A 24,618-nucleotide genomic window follows, 5' to 3' on the forward strand; every position below is an offset into this window, starting at 1 on the left:
GGCTAGCATGCCAGCTAAGAACACCTACTTGTTACTGAAAAACTAATCACTGGGATTTTTCTTGGTACATTTTTGTAATTTTGTTTGTGCACAGATTAAACAGTTAAACAGAGCTGTTGCCCCAAGTGAAAGCGCAAAACTCTCAAAGTCTTGTTCACATGTGAGGGTAAAATGGAGCGTGAGATTGACAGAGATTGGTTCAGAGTCAGCAGTGATGTGGGTGTTGTATCAGACCGTTGTGGTGAAGAGAGAGCTGAGTGGGAAGGCAAAGCTTTACCAGTCCGTCTACACTCCAGCCCTCACCTATGGGAATGAGCTTTGGGTAGTAACTGAAAGAACGAGATTGTGGATACAAGCAGCCAAAATGGGCTCGCTCTTAGAGATAGGCTAACGAGCTCAGACATCCACAGGGAGTGCAGTGCAGAGCTGCAGGAGGACCTGGGAAGTGTTGCTAGGGAGAGGAACGTCTGGTGTATCATGCTTAGTCTGTTTCCACCAAGACCTGATCCTGGATAAGCAGCAGAGAACGGACGGATGGACCCAATGGACAAATGAGAACATGTTAAGCTTCAGTGGTAATGGTTGGTGCATAATCTGTGTACAATTTCGAAATACACACACATTCACACACAGACTGAGAGACACTTTAGCAGCTCTGCACACACATTTGCAAATGCAAATGATAATGTATACCACCGTATACACACACACACACACACACACACACACACACACACACACACACACACACACACACACACACACACACACACACACACACACACAGCTTGTCAGGACCTGAATATGAATATGTACATGCTTTTATATGGAGGCTTTATTATTTATGCGCAGAAAAATTCTTACAGTCAGAAACACGTACATAAGACATATACAGAGAGTGCAAAAATACACAAAACGTGTTGATTGTGATGCAACCAAAGGCCTGACAGGGTATGTTACAGTTAATGACAGCGGCACAGCAAAAAGGAAAAGTAAAGGGAAACGAAAGTGGGAGATAAGTAAGACAAGTGATAAAGAAAAGATAAGTGACAGGACTGAAGAGAAACTAGGGGAGGCAGATAGTTTGATGAGACAAAAAGAGATAGACAGGACAAGAAGAAAGAGAGAGAGAAGAAGGCAGAGAGAGTGATGATGTAAAATGGAAAACCAGAAAATGTCTGGTAGGGCTGAAAAGATCAAAGAAATCACACTTCCAAAAGCCTAGATGTCAGAAAATGGAGACCAATTTATTGTGGATGGCAGGAAGCCTGGCTCCACCTGCAAATTACACTGTGTCAGCCAGAGCAGTGCCGAAACAATACCGACCCCTGATGAAAGAGAGAAAGCGAACATGTTGGGAAATGACTTTACATGGAAGGATGACAGCGACTCCTCTTTCACATCCCACCTTCAATGGGACGGCTCTGTATTCGGCTCACGGAGTCCACTTTCATCACTGGATGAAATACACTAATGCAATAATTATTGTTAATATGATCGCAGGTATGAACAATTTATCATTGTTAGCTGCTCAGCCGCTGCCAACTCACTTCTCTCTGTGTGCCGAGTGGGGGGGAAAAATTAACCAGCATATAATTTGTTCAAACTTTATTTTCTCTCTGCTTGGATGGCTAGTTATTATCATCATTACTGTGATTATCACTCACTTGGCTCTTGTTGTGTTTGTTGTTCTTGAGCACGTCACTCCATGTTCGTCGCAGGTGATTATGCAGATGTATTCCAGCTTTGTTCTCCTTGATAACTCTTATGTATTTGTGCAGGATGCAGGTGTCTGTACTCTTTGTTGTCTTGGTATTCCAATGTGGTCATTTACCTCCAGGGACGCACTGATGCAGAGTCTTTACTCGGGGAGCACAGACTAGAAAGGGGAAATGCACAAAAGCCTTCTATCGGCTGGCAGCTTGACATTGAGCCTGTACTCTTGAAGATGAGAGATGAGACACACACACACACACACTCACACACACACACACACACATTCAAATCACAAATTTTCAGACACTGGGTACATTTCCAGGCATTTCACACATTAACAATGCATAGTGAGACAATTCTACAAAATTCAGTTTGAAATTCAGAAGAACTGTTCATTTATTTATCAGGGATGAAAGAGCCTTTCTAAAGGTATTCGCTTTCCTTGTTTTTCTTTATAATGTATTTATCAGAGCCGCATGCAGTACCATTTTATGGCAAAAGACATTTTAGATGTTTTGATGACATAAATTTTAGATAACAAGGAAATGTCAAATATACGAAACAGCATTCTCCATCACAGAAGCCAAATAGCCTGCAACAAATTTTACTTACTTAACCTCCGACCTCATGTCGTGTAACAGCTATTTTAATGATAATGTACAGGATGTACATTATCATTCTTGCTAATTATCAAGAAGTATTAGAAAAGGGGTTTTGATACAAGGCTGTAAAATGGAAATTTGCAGTGTGGCAACAGCAAAGCAGATGAATACGTAAGAATGATCGGTAAGTAAACAATATAACAAGTGAAAAAACACATCCATTTTACTGTGGAGAGACCTCAAATTCCCAATGACGATTGAGAGGAGGACTGGTTTTTAAGGTTTCTTCTTAATGCAGCGTAACATCGGCTCTCAGGGTAATGTAATTGGCTTATACTTGTTCTGTGACAGACAATAATGTGATAACAGTATGATAGGTAATGCCAACACTTTCCCTGTGTGTATTATTGTTATTGTTCATTATTATGTATATGTATTTATGTATGTTTATGTGTGCAGGGACAAGTTAAAAGAGTAAAAGCACCTATATATAGAAAACAATAAATACACACAATACTCACACGTGTGGCTCTGGAAGTCGATCTAGACATATAAAGATATATTTAATGTCGTCAGAAAGTAAGGAGGGAACCCAGAGACAGTCTTTTCCTATGGTCCCCTGTTCTCTGGAGCCAGGTATGTTTAGGATGTAGGCTTTAGGAGACAAAATCCCAATGATGTACCACTTTTTGTCCATTCTCCACATGATAGCTATTACGGTGTCAGTATACTTTAGGCAAAGTGTTTCATCGAACAACATGTCAGAAAATACCCCCCTCCCTCCCTCACCTGTCCGAATTAGAAGGGCTGCGTCCAACAATTTCTGCTCAGGCTCAGGAGGCAGGGGTCTAATCTTTTCTCTCAAGATTTTTTACACAACTATTCTTGTCACTTTGTACAAATGAATGCAACAGCATGAATGCCTTTGAGAAAAGACCACAGAAGTGTGCACACTCTTATCCCCATTTTCAAGATGATTGTGTCTCACCCTTTCTTTGGCAGCAGCAGCATTTTTTTTTTTACCCACCTTTAAGTGTGGCCATTTGGAACAGCTTTGGCCCTCAGATGCAGTTGGAAGATGCTGTATGAGTAAGTTTGTTTCAAGCATACTCCGGTCTTTAAAGTGTAGAAACTAAGCCCTATCCAGCATTACTCTTCACAATTAGCAAGTCTAGGATTGTGAATCAACAAATTTGGAATTCTATTCATGAATTGTAATTATATTACAGATGCAGCCCCAGCATTTAATCAAAATGTGAAACAAGTTGTGTCAGGAAACAAAACTATGCAGAGTGTGGTTTTAGATGGAATATCAGGATTAAAATTAATTAAAATGAAAATTATTTAATGAAGCAGAGGTTTGCGGAAGCCCCTTAAGCCTGCTTTTGGTGATTTGCAGATGACAATACATCTAGTTGTCTAATAAAACTAATAAAAAGTTTTTTTGCTCTCTGCATGATATGTTACATTCATTGCCTGACGTAGCAGGTTCCACAGGATCTGCAGGACATCGCATTGTTGCATGCTGCACCTTTAAATAAACTAAAACCAGGTTAAAGTTGACCATCTTCACTCTTTCAGCTTCGCCAGGCCTCAAAGTCTGCAGCTCCAGCTGTATCTCCGCAGGCTCAAGCTCATTTGACAGCGAACCTCTCCTGTTGTTTGGGCAGCGGTCCTGGAGGCCAGGCTGTCAAGCCTTCGTCACCATGGGAGTTGGCTGTGAGTTGGCCAGGAGAGAGGAAACAGAAACCGCAGTCGCTGGCATGACTTTTGCACAGCCACTGGCCTGGAGCTGCTGGAAGATGCAGAACAGGTGGCCTTCGAAGGAGCCCAGAAGCAGAGAAGTGAAGGCAATGCCAGGCTTTAGCAGATATTTGACAGCAGAAAATGAGCCCAGAAAAAGTGTGTTCAATCTTTGAAAATTCCATTGCAATGAATGCTGAGATGATAATGCACAAGGTCAGTTTAAAAGTTAGGTTTCTGGAGTTTATGCAACAATCTACAGTAACATCTTATTTGTCAAGTGAAGCCTTGTGCAATGGCTAATGTTTGGAACATTAGGCTTTTTTATAACAATCTTGTCAAACATGCTGCTTTACAAAACAGCAAAGTAAGTATCTGATTAAAAGCAAGAGCGGATGAATTGACTCACTGAATAACCTTGGAGTAAGAAAAGTGAGCTTTCTTTTATACTGAGCAGATCCTTGAGTATGCATGTACTTCCTGGACAAGGTGATGGATTGAATATAAGTTAAAGTCATTTATTATCATTTGTCATTATTCACAGCGGAAGTCTCACAACTGGATGACATCTTTAAATGCGCCTAGCAACAGCACTCAGGAGCACTTGACGCTTGTTGTTGTTTCACACTAGTTAACACTGCAGTAAAAAATCATTAAGTCTGTTTGTTTCAGTGGAAAATTGAGCACCTTTGAAACACAGTTTATCTAAACTGATGTGATCATGAACTGTTTCGATTTAAAACTGATCAGAGGCAGTAATTAGAAATAAATAGAAAACACATGAAGTTAGCCAGCAGGGTCTCTGATACATCCGTCCTGGGGCGTGCATTTTTTCTCATTCAATTTCAGCGTGGGCTGCACACAATAAATTGTTCCCAGATTGAAGTCATGAGATTAAGTCTAAAGAAGAATTTTGATGGATTAGATTCATTCCATGCATGATCGATGAAAGAGGGTATTTAACCTGCCATAAAATCAACTTACAAGGTGAGTTAAGAAATCTCTCTGCAGCCCTTAAGGTGTTGGAAAATGTTACGCTTGCTGTAGCAACTTAAATTAGGCTGATTTAGCCAGCGGTCCGGCTGTTTTACCTGGTGTTTGTGCTCTGTTGAAGCTGCTGCTGATGTTCGCAACATCTTTTGCTTATATTTTGCATTTGAGATCCAGCTGGTCGGCACCTAGCAGCTGGGTGCATGGACACATTTTCTCTCCAGTATGCACATTACAATTTTAAATGCTCACTGACACTGCTAATATTCATCAAGTCATTTATATGTAATTTATTCACCCAGTAAGTGATTGTTGTCCTGCTTTAATATCAACATAATGTCACTATGACCAAGAATGATTCATTTTGACACTGCTGACTTCCTACGGTCTGATTCATATAAGTGTGTGTGTGTGTGTGTGTGTGTGTGTGTGTGTGTGTGTGTTTTGTGTGCTCTTCTTTGATGAAGAGTTATCATTGCAAGGCATTATTACAGTTAATGCAATGTGACTTGCATATGCAAAAAAAAAAAGACCTGCTATTTGAGATATCATTGTAAAGGAAAGGTACTTTTGTGCAGTTTGTGGGTTTGAAGCAAAAAAGACCTGAAACTGCATGTGTACTTCTTGCAGCTCAGACAAAAAAGAGGTCATTTAAGTTCTTAACAGATGTTCGCTATCACACCAAAATGGTCCTGAGCAAGCATTCCTAGACTACTTATAAATATGCTGTGTACTTGAGGTTTTTGGGGCCTTCAACTATGGGATGTGAGGTAGCATAAATCCCATCAAGGTCTTCCTTAATTGACACACAGCACATTTTCCCAGCTCCTCCTCACACGGAAGGTGATTGTTTAAAAGTACGTGTCAAAGTGTTTTGAGTGTGGAGACAAGGCTGCTTTGCAAAATACAGTACAATACAATCAGTGATGGATGAGTTACTTTCAAAATGCAGCATTACTCGTTACTTTAATTTGAAAGTAATAAGGTACTTTACAGTATTGCTGTCTGTGTGGAGTAACTGATTACTCTACTTTCACTAAAATAACCACAGAGATATTCTGGTTATTTTCTAGTTTATATAAATAATCATACCGGCACTAAAGCCTCAGCACAGCTTGGTCTCTGCAATGTCGTCCTACCTTATGATTGCTTTTGACTGGCTGTTGATTTTGCTGACAAACTTTATCAGATGCATTTTTTCCTACTTCCACATCTCGCAACAGAAATGCTCTCATTTGAATCTCTGCAGCTGTCTGCAGTGGCGCCGTGCAGGCCCGAGTTTCAGCTGCGTCTCATGGGCGGAACCAGAGGATTTTTTTACGCCTCAAGTCTATTTTTTCAACAATGCAAGGGTGAATGCGAGGTTTATGCACAATGAAAAGGCACTGAATAAATATATTTATCTACATTTTTGCAACCTAGGCAGAGCACAGTATGCTGCTCTCAGGACAGACAGACACACACACCTCTGTTGCACCAAGTTTACTGAAAGCTAGAACTTTAGTGATGCCCCACATTTCCCATCATGCCACGCTGGACTGAGTAGTTTGATAACTTTACTGTTTTATTCATTACAATACTGATACAACTACAATAGAATTACAATATAAATACAATACAATGTCATACAATTATAATACAACACAAAAGAAGAGACACCTGGAATCGACTTCTGTATAGTCTGGACAGGTAGAACAGTACAGAATCAGTATTCAGGATGTTGTTAATTCCAGGATTACATGATAAATGAGCAAGAAGTAAATTATTCAACAGAATAATGAAATTCAAATAACAAAATGAAATTGCATTGCATTTCAAAATGAAAGTCTACATACAACTTAATGTGCAAATCAAACCTGTTTTCTGCGATTTAGCTCTCATGAATCTATCATTTTCCATTTAGAGGATTAATGTTGGATTCCAGTATTCCTGATGTGACCCTGACCACTCTGACTGCACCTGGCATTTGTTAAATATCTGTGATTCAGATGCTGTTAAAAAGGGAGCCAAACATCACTCAACGCTGTAGTTATTAGCCAGAATGAATGAATCATTATTTGGATTTTCTGATAGTGTCTGATGGTAGGGTTGGGGTACAACAGCGTTTTACCAAATCGAATCTGCGTTGAATCTGCCAACAAATTTTTTTCTGTTTACCTTAAAATGTGTTTAGTTACAAACGTTACAATAATGCAGATGGAAGGATTCATGTGACATCTGTAATCACACGCCTTTCTTTTCACACTTGGTCCAAATACTAGACGTCCTGTCCTCAACTGTTCAGCTCAACTGACGTTACATGATCAGTACCATCCTAATTTTAGTGCAGTGTAACAGAATAGTACTTCTATCTCTAACAAACACTTGCTGGCTGAATTACACACACCAGGCTGCAGTGAACACAGTCACTGGGAATCATCCAAGTTCCATTTTGGCTTTTTGAGAAAGTTAAAAAAAATGTAGGCTAATTAAAATGTTATTTGTTCTAACCCTTGAATTGTTTGGATGCTTATTATAGAAAAACATACTTGGACAAGCAATGTGGTGGTTATAGAGTTAGGCTACACTGTAAGAAATTACCCTGTCAAATTACAGTAAACTACTGGCAGCTACAGTTTATTGCTGTTAAAAAAAAGATGGTACTGTGCTGTATAATGTTTAGCTTCACAGGATAATGCTGTCAGCTGGTTGGTTGCATGACAAGTGAATGCCTTACAAAATTAGTCTTTTATTAAATCGATCCATAAAAACACCATTTAAACACACCATTCCTCATGCTGAATAGGTTCTCAGTCTGCATGTCCTCATCCATGTACAATGGATTCACTTTTTTTTCCTTGAACTATGACAAGAAATGATTATATCATATAATATTTATTACATTCAGTACCTAATGCACTTCAAATAATAAAATTATCCATCTTTCATGAGTTCATGATCATGTGCAATAGAAAGCAAGTGAAAGAACAGTAGTAAAAGAGCTAGTTCAGCTATCTGAACTATGCAGACCATAATACTGAGAAGAAGAAGAAGAAGAAGAAGAAGAAGAAGAAGAGGAAGAAGAAGAAGAAGAGGAAGAAGAAGAAGAAATGTACTTTTATTTATCGCACACATTACATGCACAAATACATGCATACGCCATGCTTTGTGAAATTATTTGTCCGCAATTGACCCATCCACCGTCCGTCCTTCCTCTGCGGCAGACCAGGAGCGGTGGGCTTCCATCCGACAGTGGCGCCCGGGGACCCAGCTCTTTTTCATCACCCTTGGTCAGATGGTGATCTTCTTGCATGTTCTTAGTGGGGGTATATTTTATGGAGGATACCTCAGGTGAGCACGGGGAGAACATGCAAACTCCACACAGAAAGGCCCCTTTTTCCTCGAGCAGCAGGCACTGAAGGCATGGTGGAGGACACGCCCCCAGAGCCCACAGTGCCCCAGGTGGGAATTTAACCTGGGACCTTCTGGCTGTGAGGCGACAGTGTTGCCCCAGGTCCACCGTGCCACCAAAGAGACTTGTTACCTTGAAATAACGTGACCATCTGGCTGCAGTGTGGGCTGTTCCTTTGTGAAAGTGAGGTCCTGTGTGGAGATGTGTTGTGGCCTAAAGCTCCACTCAGAGTCCACTCGCTAGCCTTTGTTCCTCTTATGGAGTTGACACCAATGAATGTATAATAACAGAGAAAGCATTTGGTGTGGTAAATAAAATTTCTCTGGTGTTTCGTGATGATAATGACCTCTGTGTCTCATCATTATGAAACAATTAAAACCATGATCTCCTTTTTTGTAAACTATTCTATCATCATGAGAAAAAAAACTTGATTCTATGTTCGCCCAGCCCAGACGGGGAGAAAAGCAACATGACACATCATACAAAACTGAAAATAGCTCAACAGCAAATGGTAAAGCAGAGCCTGATCCCTGTAGATTTTACAACAAATCAATGGAGGATCACATCTTACCTCAGATGCTTGATTAGATTACAAATTAACATGAATTAAACATGAATGACCAAGCTAGCTAACTCCACTTAGTTTGTCGGTAATGTAGAAAGCCTGTTGCTTTGAAAATCAAATAAATTGACACGTTACTGGTAACAAGTTTAAACAAAAGATATCAAATGTTGTCCCCTCAGCAGCTGAAGGGGAGACGCTCGCTAACGTGAACTGAAAACGCCTGCATGCATGCTGGCATCATGCGGTTAACACATAAAAGAAAAATTCATACAATATAAATTCAGCACAAAATGAGATAACATGGTGACGATGACTTTCATAAAACCACAGCTTCCTTATTCAGTAAAGCACAGGAGCAGGATGGAGGACAATGTGTCCAGGAGGAGAGCAGCACTTTGTGTCTGTCCACTTCTCTGCTGTCCGGTCAGAGTACGGTGAAAATCGTCCTCTTCAGTTCCGTCTCTTCTTCTCCTTCTACCGTGAATAAAATCAATGATCCACCATACTCTACGCCAATTTTGTAGTATATTTACATTGACTGTGTGCTGAATGAGGAGGTGGGACTGGATCCAACACGATGCAATGAAAAATAAAAAAATCCTGTATTATACTGTTAATATTTCACAGCAGCTTGTTGTTAACATTTTGTTCCTCAGAGGCATCGACATTGACAGTATTCAACTGTATTTACAAAGCTTGGTCAGGCTACTGCTGTGGCTGATGACGTCTTAACATTTGCACCTTACATTTAGAGCAGGTTAAGACAAAGTTGACTTTTTTCCAGGCAGCTGTTTTATAGGGCTCCTATAAACCCTCTTTTGCAGCTTTGAAACCGGCATACCAAATCAGGATACCAAAAAACAGAGCTAAGAGGAGAGTGAATATTAGGTATATGCCAGATGACATGACTTCAAATAATTCTTAGTATTGCTTTCTGTCCCCTTGATATTTATGTAAACTATTGTTTTGCTAACGTGTTAGCCACCACAGCTTAATAAGATGATAATATCTCACTGCTGTGTATTCCGCTTGTTGTGGTGCCACTGAATGAATGCAAATTTAAGCTCCGAAACTAACAAATGCTTCATTGAATCTTTCATCTTTTCTTGCCCTTTCCGTTAACTAAGGAGAAATTTTCAAATCTAAGAGACCTCTCACTTCATTTTGGCGCTGAATGTCGCTATCACTGCTTTAAATGGCAAATGTAGCTGGTAAGACATTGTGTCGCTCTAACAATTTCTATTCATATTCTAAGCATAAAAACAGACTCCCCGCAAGTATTTTCAGGCATGTGAATGTTTGCTTTCATGCAAAAAAACAAAAAAACAAAAAACACTTGCCAGTTGGACTGAACAATCCTACTATATGCAAATGTGACCAGCTGGACTGCTAAACCTGCTATATGAGACATGCTGTAATGCTATTCTATGAATATTTTCCAAGGGGCCAGTGTGAACGACGATGTCCAGATTTAGTGTAGTAGAGCGGTGGCACCTTCACCTACACCTCCTTCTCCCCTTCTTTTCTCAATCTTTCTCTCTTTTACTGATTGTCAACAGCCAGTCAAAGGCTGATATAATTTGCTAAAATAATCTTTGCCAGTTTGGATGAGTGACAGAGAATAAAGGAGGCAGGAAGAAAAGCTAAATAACAATGCATCCATACATGGCCATTTGCATTCACACAATCCCTCATGCACCCTCTCTGGCACAAAGCCCTTGTCATATTCATACCTGGACTCCTGCCACTAACAGACGCACAAATATACAATCCACTCAGTGCTGTCTGTCCATGGTATTATTTTGAGGGCTGCACTTCAAAAACGTAAATGCCACACAAAAATGGAAATTAAAGGAAAGGAGGGAAAAGGACGGGAAAGGAGAGGGAAGGAAACAAGAGCGGGGAAGGGAGAAAAAGAGAAGATGACAGTGCCTGAGGGAACAAACATCACCTCCTGTCTGGCTCCCTGACAGCAAGGAGCAGACAGGTGGAGAAGGGAGGAGGACGAGCGGAGAAGTGTGTGTCTGTGTGTGTGTGTGTGTGTGTGTGTGTGCACGCACAGAGGTGCGGCATCTTTCCAGCTGAGAGAAGGGCATCTGTCCGTCTCCGCTCGACTTGGACTATACCATGTGGCAGCTGTCTGTGTCTGTCTGAGTGCTGTGCTATTAGACGCTATACCTGGCCAGTGCCTCGCCGTAGATCTGCAGTACCATCATGCATCTGTCCAGCCGTCTGTTATCCTCATGCTATCTGTCACTCGGCCTGTCTGTCCTTGTGTCTGTCTCTCTATGATGCAAAGCTGCATGTTCCTGTTGCAGTAGGCACACTTCCTGTCTATTTGCCCACCTGCTTGCTTATCGGATGCCCTCATAGCTGTGCTGTTTTCCAGTCACTCTACATACCATCACTGGCTTTCTGTACATGCTGTGCACATGCCCGCGCAGTCTGTCTCTCTGTTCCCTGGGGATCTCATATACTGATGACTGGAAGATACAGGGATCAAAGCTTCATAGCTGCGGCAGAGAGTGACCCCTCCTCCCCCTCACTTCCCAGCACATGACGATGGCCTTCAAAACACACACACACGCTGTCAAGCCTGCACACATATACACTGCACATACACACTTGATGGCATGCACAAAAATGAAGAGTCTGGAGGGAGTCATGGGATGGAGAGGGTGAATAAATCAAGTGTGCATGTGTGAGTGAACATGAATGTGACGATTTGTTTGATTTTTATGTTTGTTTCAGCTCCTGACGGGGTTAAAAAGTAGCTTAGCCCTGAGCTGAGTGCAAACTGACACAGAAGACAGAACAACTGAAATTTTGATAGCTGATAGCTTTTCTGAGTTAAAACAACTCACTAAATAATTATCTTTGATACTAAAATAAATATCAGTTTTCTTGCTCCAACACCGATTAACATGCGCCAAGTTCATGGATGCACTTTTGAGAAACATAAGGCATTATGCGTGATCAGAGATAGCCTCTGTGGCTATAGAAAACTCATTAAAGACATCAAACCAAAACATTACACAATATAATGTAGTATGCAGCTTTGTGAGCTGCTTAGAGCTAAACATCAGCATGCTAACATACTCACAGATTCAATACCAACATGGTGATGTTTAGTAGGTATAATGTTTACCATTGTTACCATCTTAGTTTACCCTGTTGCATTTGCTAATAGCTGTAAACACAAAGTACAGCTGGAGCTCAGGGGAATTTTGCAGGAATCTGGTCATAAACAAAGTACTGATAAGTGAAAACCTAATGATGGTGCTAGAGGTAAAGTCACAGGATGCATTGTCATTAGGATATGCTCTCTGGGAGACATGAATGTGTACAAAATTTTGAGCTATTCCATCTATTAGGTATTAAACTCATTGCTTTAGATGAAAAGTCAGGGGATCACTGAGGTCAATAGGGTATCATGAATGTCCAATCCATCTCATCTTACAGTTTAGACCAAAGTGGTGGACTGTTGAACTGACATTGTCATACTCAGATATGTCAAACTCTTTTAAACAGGGCCTGCTGTGATGTTGACGGGAGGTCTAACTGTGTGTTTTGATGCGTTTGCGACATTCCCCTCCTGTAATGCAGGTGCAGTATGTAGAACAAACAGCACCCGCCAATAACAGTAGAAAAAGAAGAAGATGAAGGCTGCCCATGAGGAGGATGGACTACCTGTCAAAAAGGTCCAAAATTTGCAAGTATCTGAACAAACAGGAGGAGGCTTATCCGTACGTCAGTCAAAGTCATGGTTTTTTGTAAAATATGCCACATGGATTTCAGTGTGTCACACGGAGGGAAAAGCGATGTGAGCCAGCATGACAAATCTACCGAGGATAATCACGCCCAAGAGGCGCAGAGACATGCTCCACCAATGACTGTGTTTATACTATCTCTCCCATCTGTTAATATGATATTGCCATGTTGTTCCTGCAACATCATGATTAATACTGTTCCAGGACCATCATTGCAACTGACTAAGCCTCAAAGTCCTCATAGGGACGAGGTTGTGGTGGATGAAGGGGTCAGACACTGGACTTCTGCTGAGGAGAATGGGTACCATGTGGGGACAAATCCCAATATTGACAGGTATGCAGCCCTTAGTCTACACTGCTAGTGTGAGTATTAAAAACTGCTCACAGTGAGGTCTGTGAATTATCCAGAACACGTTTACTCTAGTAGTTACATTTTTTGAAATGTAATTTTTCATGGCTGTGTGCACCATAAACTTAATTCCACTCACATCCACATGGTGGTGGAAATGACAGACATGGGTGTCTCAAAACCTGGGCAAAAAGTCTGAATGGCTAAATACCACAAGGAGTCAGACAGAAAACTGTTATGTGGTAATGTTGGTGGACTGACCCTTTTAACTAGCACATGGTTTACTAGATCATAAACAATACAGCAAAGAAAGAGCTGGCCTGTGACAAAAGCTGAATTTGTACCACGGTAAACCCCTCTAGCTTGTTGTGGCACAAGTTGTCTCTTTACACAGTGCCTAAGAGCCTAAAAGCGTATTTTCTGGTACTGTGTACAGTACATCAAGCCTGGTTGTGCTGCCTGGCCAACTGACGTTGCCTGCCAAACACATGTATGGCAAAACTGACTCTCCAGGCTGCAGCAAAGTGTAGCACATCCAGGCAGACATGCTCCCTGTGCCGGGGAAGAGAAGAAGAAGATGAAGAAGCAATGAAAGCCCACACAAATGGACACACACAGATGTATAGGTTCAGTTTAATAATGTACACACTGGCTCTATCGTTCAATTATAAAGGGAGTAAAACAGGCAAGTACACACTGCTTTTCTCTCTTCTACACACGCACACACACACACACACACACACACACACACACACACACACACACACACACACACACACACACACACACACACACACACACACACACACACACACACAGCCTCTCCTTGGTGGATAAATCAGTCCTTTCATGCTCTGTCGTCTGCCTGGCCCTGTTCTACTGTGTTGCTATAATAGAGAAGGAGCAGTCCCTCTCTTTTACTATTCCAATGGTCACACATACAGCCCCTGCCCACCAACCCTTCCCCACCCCCTCTTTCTTCAAAGGGCTTCTGGTGGAGTCAATCTACAAGTACACTGTAGACTGAAGATAGGGGACTTACAGCATGTGTAATGACTGAGGAGGATAGATCAGCCTAATGAAATGTGTGTGTACGCGCGCACGCGTGTGGGTATGTGTGTGAAGATGGTGAGGTGTAATTTGCTCTTAAGTGATAAGGATGGAGGTAATAGCTTTTTGAAATAGGACCACGACGATGATGAAGATGGTCTGATTAACATGAATATAATAATGTTATCATCGCCCGGTAATCAGGTGATGGCTTAGTGTTGATAATGATGGTGTTTATGATGATGATGGTGCCCCTGTTGAAAAGGATCAGTAATGATTCAAAATGGACAAGATTTCTGTGTAGTTATGAGCTTACAACAAAAGCAGGATTTTTGTCCACGGAGGAATGTTTGTTAAAGATGCCATGTGGAGTATTTTTAATATTTGAAATTGTACATTGTTTACATCTGTGTCTGTGGGTGTATAGTTCCAGCCACATGCTTGTGTGTGTACCTGTGTGTGTGTGTATGTGTGCACAATACAAACAAAACAGGTTCCACAGCTCTGTTGGTGCACTAATATGGTCAAATACCCGACAGGATACTTTTAAATGATGTGCTATGGCAATAATGATAACAGGCTGTCAGAGATTTAAAGTTGCAGAAACTCTAGGAAAAGGTCAACAGGTCACTTCAGGAACACTCATAATTCTACATGACAGTTTTAAAAAGAACTTTAAGTCCACTTTTCATAAAGTGCCCTTTATAAAGGGTTCATTATTTTAAAGTCATTGCTTAATTAATGGCTAATAAATGATTTGCTAACACTTTATAGCTCAATCATAAGCTTTTAACAAGTTTTGCTTTGGCAGAAAATAAAACAATAAATACTCATTTTAATAAGAGGTCGGTATATGATACGATATATATGGAATACTGGAACCCCTAAATTTCACCTGCTGCGTAACATCTGCGTTCCGTCCGATGGAGTTGATGGCTGCCATTCTAGGCAATGTGTGCAATGCCATCAGGAGTGTTCTGTCTCTGTTTCAGAAGCGTCCCAGACACGGCTCTCAGGTCTGCTCTGTGGAGAATACACGCCGAGTCTATTTTTTGACGGATGACACGTCAATCTGCACAGAGCAGATTGAGCCAGACAGGAGCACAGACACAGGAATGATGTAGAGAATCTGGTAGATTTTCCATTTAAAACACGCTGCGCATACTCACCATCATACATGAACAATAAATTAAGCAATTCATAAAAAGAGACAAACAACCCCAATTTAACCATGAAACCTACTTGCTCATGGTAGAGGCACACATTTCAAGAGTCAACAGAACCAGACAGGCAAAAAGCTCTCCTTCTGAAACGTGCCTGATGGGGTTTGCAGCCAATGAACAGTCACTGTACGACAGAAATTTTTTAAAAAGTACATTTTGTACCACTCCTAATAAGACCCTCTTTATGAAGGACAGCGGTGGAGGAAATATTCAGATCCTTTACTTAAAAAATAAACTTGGTACCGTGTGATAACGCCAGCTGATCCACTGTGTCTGTGTCATGGTTTGTGTTGCCTTTGCATGAAACAACACCTTGGTTGTACCGCCTACCACACACTACTGACGCACACAGTATGCAGTACGTAAGTTTGCATGTACTACATACTGTTTTTCAGACTAGAAAGCAGAATGAAACTGTTAAGCTGATTTATTTTGCATTACACTAGGCCAGCCTTAGCTGGCTTCTGGATTTGGAAAACGAAAGCAAGCAATAATCCAGCTATTGATCAACCACTACTGCTGAGTAGCATTTACCTGAGAGATGGGTAACTCCTATCTGACAATTGGAAGGAACCAGATTCACTGCAGTTTTGTTGCATCACTTCATTATTATCATTATTATATAATGTGAGTCGGAACTCATCCTCACAGTATTTCTATAGCATTATGTTATCCTAGTTATCCTTGATGTCTGGCTTCAAACTTGGTGCCTTTTCCTAAAAGTTGTTGATTGGTATTTTTGTCCGTGTCCATGCTGGTTTGGTCATATCGTGAACATTTCCTCAATGGCAATAGTTGCATAAGTTCAAACAACAGTGGTATGAAAATCAAAAATACCTTTCGGTTGTGGGTCTGGCTTTCCTCTGCCATTAATGCTGAAGTCTGCTCGGTTGGCTGCAGTGGTCTGTGTGACAAGGGGCTAAGTGGGGTCTGTGAGTGTGACTGAGCAGCTCACTAGCTACTTACCCTCACAGGCACTTATGGAGCTTCTCAACTCCAAAAATGTTGGAGCACTTTTTTTGGTTTGTCAGCAATTTTTGTTGAACTGCCAAAATTCACAGTTGACTTCTCACCCAAAACATTGTCACAAGTGAATTTAGTGATGAAATATTGTGCTAAACTTGCCAAAAAGTCCCTGTTCTTGGCCCGGCTGGTTGATGTGACTGTTCCTGCACTTTGCATTGTGGGTTGCAGTAGGCGAGATAGACTGGCCTGATGCATACTGGAGATTTTTGTCAAATATTACGACATCCAGCTATTTTTGACATACTGCGGATTTTGCTTTGTTTGCACAGGCCATACTACATGTTACATTTTGGCCAAATCAGTACATACTGCTAGTACGTACATGGTTTCAAATATAGGCCTTCTCATTTCTTGTTTGTGGAACATGAAGACAGCACCTCATTCTGCAGTCAAGTCTGTAATAATAATTGTTACATCTGGCTACGCTTTCAAAATAAAGCTCACCAAGAAACATTTCAGATGACGGTCGCAGTTTAGTTAGGCTTAGGCACCAAATTTCTCCATTAGGTTAAGGAAAAGATCATGGTTTTTCATCAAACAACTACTTCTGTAAAACACAAGCTTCACACAGGACTCAAACCCTGGTCTCCTGTGTGCGCCTTCATACAGGTGGTTCAGGCATAAGTGAGGCAAACCATCCCATCCACGTGGTATCCTGTAGTGGATGGGCGAGTCTGTTACAAGCTTTAGCGTAAAACTATGCTGGAAAAAATCCATCCATCCATCCATTATCTATACCGCCTATCCCTGTCGGGGTTGCGGGGGGCTGGAGCCTATCCCAGCTACAATGGGCGAGAGGCGGGGTACACCCTGAACCGGTCGCCAGCCGATTGCAGGGCCACATGTAAGGACAAACAAACATTCACACTCACATTCACACCTACGGACAATTTAGAGTCATCAATTAACCTAATGAGCATGTTTTTGGTCTGTGGGAGGAAGCCGGAGAGAACCCACGCATGCACAGGAAGAACATGCAAGCTTCACACAGAAAGGCCCCGCCTGACCCGGGGATCAAACTGGCAACCTTCTTGCTGTGAGGCACGTGCACTACCTGCTGTGCCACCGTGCAGCCTGCTGGAAAAAATACTCTTTACAAATAAAGTCCTGCACTGAAAATGTTACTTTTGTGAAAGCATTATAATATAATCAGAAAAATGTCCCTTTGATTGCTACTATCATTAGATATCATTAACTTGTTGATACTCACGTGTTCATATAAAAGCAGGATTTTACTGTTCTAACTTTGTATGGGACGGCAACTAATATTATTTTCATTATTAAGTGATCTGCTGATTATGTTCTCCATTAATTGATTGACTATTCTGTTTATAAAAATTCTAAAAAATAGAGTGTACCAGTTGGGTGGCTAAATTCTAGCAAAACATCATATTTTTTATATGTTTTGAATCCACAAATCTTAATTTGTGAAGTAACTAAAGCTGTCCTTAAAATGTAGTAGAGTAAAAAATGTGGCATTTCCCTATGAAATGTAATGGAGTAGAAGTATAAAGTGTACCTCAAATTAGTACAGCACTTGAGTAAATGCACATAGTTACATTCCACCAATGATAAAAGGTTTATACATTGTATGTAATATCTTAATTAATGTTAATAATGTATTAATAGTGTATTTCTTATCTTATTAATGTCTTATAACTGATCTGTAAAGCATTAGTATATTATTTATTGACTTAGTTACAACATTTTAACCCTTTGTAAAGGGTTCCTTTGCAGAAAGTGGTGCTGAACTTTTTGACATGATGAAGACACTGCAGTCAAAATGCGTTCTTATTGAATTTTTACTGGAAAATTGCGGAGTTAACTACGCAGACAGTAGCCTACACAGGATGCCTTACCACATGAATAATATGCTAATGAGAATGCGTATTGATTTTTGGATGCCATGATGATGATGATGATGATGTTGGTGGTGGTGGTGGTTGAGGGGGTGGTGGTGATTATGAGTGACGATGAACATAATAATAATCACTTCCGAGAGAGATGCGGGGATGAAGAGATCAAGAGAGGAAAAGAGGCAAAACCGGGAAATTAGAGGTAGTGAGAGCGAGCTGAGAGATTTTTAAGAGTCACGTTATCACTGGAGAGAGAGAGAGAGAGAGAGAGAGAGAGAGAGAGAGAGAGAGAGAGAGAGAGAGAGAGAGAGAGAGAGAGATAACAGCGTTTGTCCTTCTTGGACTCAGTTTTGTGACCGGCTGACGGGCAGAACGGGCGACGGACAAAGACACTTGAGACAGTCACACCGAGATACGACAGAGAGAGGTAAATACAGAGTCATTTTGGCTGAACCCAGATAATCCCGTCATTGTGAGCGTGTATGATTTGTTTCACGGCGGTCAGGCTGACTGAAGATCAGACCTAGATTCCCCTCGCTTGTTATTTGGGAAATGCGTTTCTCTCTGCCTGCCTGCTCTTTGGCACCGCTGCTTGGCATTCACCAGAGACCACATTTTTAATTGAAATCACGGTACGTGGCACTTAAAATACTTCAGTGTCAATTTGAGCTTCCTTTTAATTGTTTCAGTGAAATAGATGCGTGTGGTTTATTCTCGCAGCGGACCGGACTCCGTGCGTATTTGCGAGAGCCCGAAGGGTATGCTGGATTTGTGTCTTTATAAAAGTATATCCCGTAAACCTTCCTGTAAAACGACCCGTGAGTTAGTGACTTGAGTGCAGTTATTACATATTAAGAAATATTACACAATAGACGACACTGAACATGTAGGCTAGTCCTAATTGGGAGCCTGGTCAAAGAGACTGAGGACCTGTCCGCTGCGCACACTCATATGTGCTCTTATCTGGGGAATTTCAGCGCCATACAACAACTGTTGTATCCACTGATTGATTCCTTTATTGATCCATTTGTCGATTCTTCCAGATGTGTAGTCTGTGTTTTCTTCCGACCACAAGGTGAGGAGACGGGGCTGTCACTTTTGGTGCAAATTGGACCGGCGCAATATTTTTACGCGTGCGAGCCGATTCCTAACAGACGGCGTGCGTGTGCGCACTCTTGTCTGTCTGCACGCAGCAGTTACCAAAGGACGGCGGGGGGCAGCGACTGACAGACTGTCACATACCGAGCACCGACAACCCGGGGCAAATATTTTACCTGCAAGCCGTTCGTATGCGCAATTTCTCCGTAGTTCAGCGCGTCTCTAATGAGGTTGATCGGCTCCGAGTCGCTTCAGAACCCCGGCTTAATTGCGTCCATTTATTACGCGACCCTATAAGTCGGTGATTATAAGTATTTGGCCTCACATCCAGCGGTGTCGGTGATGCGCTTGTGCATAATGCCCCTTTTATACGCTCTGCACAAACGTAATAATGTTTGTGTTTGTGTGAAAACAACCATTGCCCTTCTGGGAAATACATTTGCTTAGATTTATGACCTGCCTTCTCAGGTGATATCGATTATTGTAGCCTGCTGTGTACTATATTTTTGTAAGAGCACGAAAAGTGGGTCTGCCACATCTATATATAATTTCTTGATGCCGTGGAGAGCGCAGCCAGCTTTTTGATACAGTCATCTTTGCAGCTGGGTCAATTCTCACGTGGAAAATCTGTGCTCTTATAGCCCCTTGTTGAACATTTACATAAAAACTAGTGTGATGACATGAATGCCCCCCCCCCCCCCCCCCCCCCCCCCACACACACACACACACACACACTATGGGCCTTAAGTGACCGTAATGGCTCTGATCAGTTTAAGACATGTTTATGTATGTGGACAGCTCATGTATTATACATCACTGTGGCAGCACGCTTTATGGTACAATCAGTAAAATTTGTTTATCTGGGTCTATGACGATATACTGTATGTGTTTGTGCATATGTTTATGTATCTTTCACTATGTGTAGCCGTATCTGTGATTACATGAGCACTTTTCTGCATTTTTTGTGAACAAGCAGTGGTATTGCAAGGCTCTTTTTTTTATTAGCGGAGAGAAAATAGGACGAGGGGGACTAGTGATAGGGCATGCACTTGCTCCTCTTCAAATGTGGTTAAGGGAGAGAGCGCAGCAATCAGTGTGTCAGCATTCGGTTAGTAATTGTTTACACCAGATAGCTCTTGCATTTACCCGGATGGGGACCTAAGAGTGATCGGGAGATGTGAGGGAGGGCAGAGGAAGAAAAGGGAGAGGGGAGGTTGGGAGACATCAAGGGAGGAGAGGAGGGGTAGTTAGATGGAGAAAGATGGAGTAGATGAAAGGTGGACAGAGGTAGGGGTGGGGCACAACATGAGCAGAGATTAGAAGAAAGACTGGAAAATGAGAGGAGAGTAGGAGGAAGTGGAAAGGGAGGGGTGGGGGCGGCGGTGGTGGAAACAGACAGGTCGTACTGAGTCAGTGACTTATGCTGGCGATAAAGCTGCCTGAAGAATAGGAGCTGGAAAGAGAGGTGCTGTAGTTGTGACAAGCGAGGGACACACCAAATCCCATTAGCGGACATTACTGTGTATTATGGCCGACAGTAGAGGAAGGAGTTCAGGATAGATGGTGAGAGAGAGTAAGGAGGATGGAAGAACACCAGCAGACTCAGAAAATAAAAAAAAACATCAAGGACATATATGAAAGGTGTATATGTGCTCAAGAAGGAAACTAGAGAGTTCAAGGATGCGCTGGGGAATTGCACAAGAAATCAGGTCTTGAATGAAGATTTTCTTTAACTATTTCCCCCACCAATCTTACATAACCTTGTTGCCTCTCCTGCCTGGAGTGCCTTGAAAAGTTTTGCCAGGAAGACATAATGCTTACTAATTATGTTCCAGACAATCCAATGGCTTTCTTTCTTTTAAGACTCCAAACTTCATCAGTGACGTCCTCCCTAAGATGTTTGAGAGGCTTCTAAACATGCTGATCAGCCTTCCACGGTGAGAGATAATGTCTTCACACGCTATCCACCCTATGGGAAACACACACAGGGAACATGGTAAACGATCAGTGAGCCTGTATTTCCTTTTGATTCCCTCCTAATGAGAATGGGAGAACCCCCAAGACGTACACCCATGGGGGCTTTTCTCTTCCGACAGAGTGTGTGGCAGTCGACGGACGCATACCATTCATTAGCTGACAATTCAGTGAAATGAATCAGACAACATGGCCTTCCAGGAATCCTCATGGAGAACAAGGAAATGAATGCTTAGTGCTCAAGACATGAACGTTCCCTAGGGCCCAGGCACGCAGAGATAATATAATGGCAGAATTCCCTTTCCGATTATTTCAAACGGGAAAGGAAACAAGGAGCTTCCAGGATCTAACGCCGCTTCAGATCCTGCTTGTTACTCCCCTCTTCTTGCTTTCCAGGCACGGGAAAAATGGAATGAGCTGTAGAAAAACCAGCTGAGCACTCTTCCTCTGGTGTCAGTCTTTTGAAGGGGGACTGAAAAGCCTGTGACTCTGCAGTGACTTTGCGCGGAACTGAATCTCAACTGTATCATCTCCAATTACCTACTCAAGGCATGTGACGGACGAGCAATTTTTCATCCATGCGTGATGCTCCCTTTAAACTCCAGAAAGATGTGAGAGATGATGTACTATACCTTCCCTCGGTGCCCTTTGATGGTGATCATGCATCAAAGGAGGTGAAGACACATGATTGCTGATGCTGACTTTTTAAGAGGGGGAATTCGCCAAGGGTTTCAAACACGCGTCTCCTAGGAAAAGAGTGGGATTTAGCATGAGTATCCTTCACGCATGTTCCCATGGCCCCCAATGCAGTGTGCGGTGGCCTCAGCCTCTCCCAGTGCAGCGCCGCGTCCCCATCGCCTCCAGACTCAAGTTAGAGCCGGACAGGCTGACCCTTGCCTGGGCAGTGCTATGTCGAGATGTAGAGCCATTCTCTCCCTGGTGGCGATGGGAGGGAGGGAGGGAGGGGAGGAGGGCGGTCATTTAGAGAAAATGGCTATGTCTAGCGGTGCGGTGTTTTTCCTCTGTGGAGGCCTTTGGGATGGTGCTGCAGAGTCTGTCACGGTCTGATTGTTCTCAGACCAACATTGCTGTTTACTCGCATGCACGTGGTAATGCAGGCAGGTGGGGATGCATATAGGCATTCGCGTATTCAGAAGATGATGCGCACACAAATCTATGACTTAGGAAAGTCATACATAATCATTGTCTTCAAGCAGTCTAGAAATTGTACATGCACACACGCAATTGAGGAAAATTGATTTTCCTCAATTTTCTCCCTTCGACAGCAATTGAAAGTATGGAGGCGCATTCTCTTTGTGCTGTCAGCAGGGGGTCTGTATTGCTGCTGGAGTGGACTGAATTTCAGAGTGGGATGCTAGATTGGTGGAGGCAACTCCCAGCTCAGTGGTGGATGGCTGTTTGGATGGGTGGGATGAAGAGGACTCCAGTGAAAAAAGCACAACAGCTCGCTCCACTGGAGACATTATTATACAGAAAGACGGGAGGCTGCTCCGGGCTGAATGTGTGTGTTGGTGTGTGTGTGTGTGTTGTCTGTGTATTTACATGTATACCCTACTGTGTAGAAATGAGAGAGGAAGAGGGCAAGAGAGTCAGACGTTGTCAGAACGAGAAAGCTTACACGGTTGTTGCTTGTATGTGTGTGAGTTGGTTGTAGACTTGCTGCCACTGGCTGAAGTTTTGGAGTGGTGAGGTAAAATGAGCCTTTTCTCCAGTTATTTCTCATGGAAAGCTGGATTTGAGCCAGGAATTGAGTTTCAGATAACACTGCAGAGCAGTTCGTTGTGTTTCTGTCAAGTGCTATTGGAGAGATTTCAATGTTGGCACACGTCAGGTGCACAAATATTATGAGGAAGAAGAACATAATGTAAATGATTAGATTTCCAGGCTCCCTGAACTTCAGCTTCAGTCAGCGTGGCTAGGCTAATGTTAGCTGGTGATGGTCAGTGAGCATAAGACTGCTAAACCATGTATTTTGCTTTTCAGAAATGTATTGGAATGACTTTTTCAATAAGTGAATTATGTCATTAATAATTGATTACATTTTCCAAGTAACTGGCCCAACTCTGCTTCCAACCCATTCATGTCCAGACAATGTTTGTCTTTCAAATCAGCTTGTGATGCACTAATTAAACCTTAAGCCTCCAGACTGCACTCAAACACATAGTGATTGACTTATTGACTTTTGTTCCTCGACATTAGGACAGCGGCTGAAACCCATCCCGTTACAAGTCAAGCTATGCTCAGAGCTTTTTAAGAATGTTGAATTTTGGCTAATTTTTGTGTGAGGGTCTGTGCTGGCATGCTCATAACATTCCTTTAAACCATGAGTCATGGTGGTGGGAGGACTAAGGTGTACAAGTGAGGAACAGATCAAAGAACAGGCATATCCATCACACAGCCCAGCTTGCATTACTTACTGTACATGCACAAGGATAATGAAGGTGGAATCTATAAGGGAGAGGGGGGGTCAGATCTCGCTTCGCTGCAGTGAAATGGAGGAGTCTGCAATTAGTGCTTTTAGCACATGGAATGTGAGATCGTAATATTCATTTTTAGATGAATTTCCTCTATTCAGATCTCACATTGAAGTGATTTGTTTTGATGCAAATCTTTAAAACAGTTTTCAATGTGACAGCTTTCGTTGGCTTTTCATTCCCTTGTCCCCATTCCTCAATTCATGAGCACACGTGAAATTGAAAGCACTAACTGTAGCCACTTAAATAATTTCACCGCGGTTTAACACAATTTAGGAAGACTTTAATAAGCTATGCAACAAACGGTGCCAATGACTGTAACCAGCATTTTGGAATTAAATTTAGCATACTCAGGAAATTAACTATTTTTCTGAACAATTGCTTTTGGATAGAAATATTTGCTTGTACAGGAGCTAACCAATTTCTTTGTGTTATTTATCACTCTGGCATGTTGGCTCATCTTTATCACGGCTGCCAGTATTTCTGGGAAAATGCTGCATGTGCCTGAGGTGAGAGTGACTGTGTAGGTGTTTGCTTGGGCTGGTGGTAATGTGCATCTGCACGACTGCATGTTTCACATCAGCTGCAGACGTGTGTGTGTTTGTGTCTATCTGTGTGTGTGTGTGTGTGGCCATGACAGAAAGAAACCTACAGTATAAGCTGCCACCCCTGACATAGGAGTCCTGTAGGAATTGAGTAAATCCTATTGTAAATTTGCCTACTCCATGAAGATAATTGGCTTATTCCTGTGTTAAATAGCCGGTCCTACA

The 24,618-nt window shown here is 42.1% G+C and overlaps 2 protein-coding genes across 5 annotated transcripts in view; both read left to right on the plus strand.

Moving 5' to 3' along the window:
- Positions 1-24,618, plus strand: part of LOC139339495 (E3 ubiquitin/ISG15 ligase TRIM25-like) — a 308,448-nt gene that overhangs the window by 238,637 nt on the left and 45,193 nt on the right. The window lies entirely within an intron of this gene.
- LOC139339494 (uncharacterized) overlaps positions 18,389-24,618 on the plus strand; it is a 138,601-nt gene continuing 132,371 nt past the window's right edge. For 3 of the 4 annotated variants that reach the window (XM_070975141.1, XM_070975144.1, XM_070975145.1), the window contains exon 1: positions 18,389-18,708. The gene's annotated coding sequence lies outside the window, so the exon portion shown is untranslated. Of the gene's footprint in view, positions 18,709-24,326; positions 24,358-24,618 lie in introns of all 4 variants that reach the window. The other variant, XM_070975143.1, reaches the window with a different exon arrangement.

The sequence above is a fragment of the Chaetodon trifascialis genome, chromosome 11, assembly GCF_039877785.1.
Source record: "Chaetodon trifascialis isolate fChaTrf1 chromosome 11, fChaTrf1.hap1, whole genome shotgun sequence".
Taxonomy (NCBI): Eukaryota; Metazoa; Chordata; class Actinopteri; order Chaetodontiformes; family Chaetodontidae; genus Chaetodon; species Chaetodon trifascialis.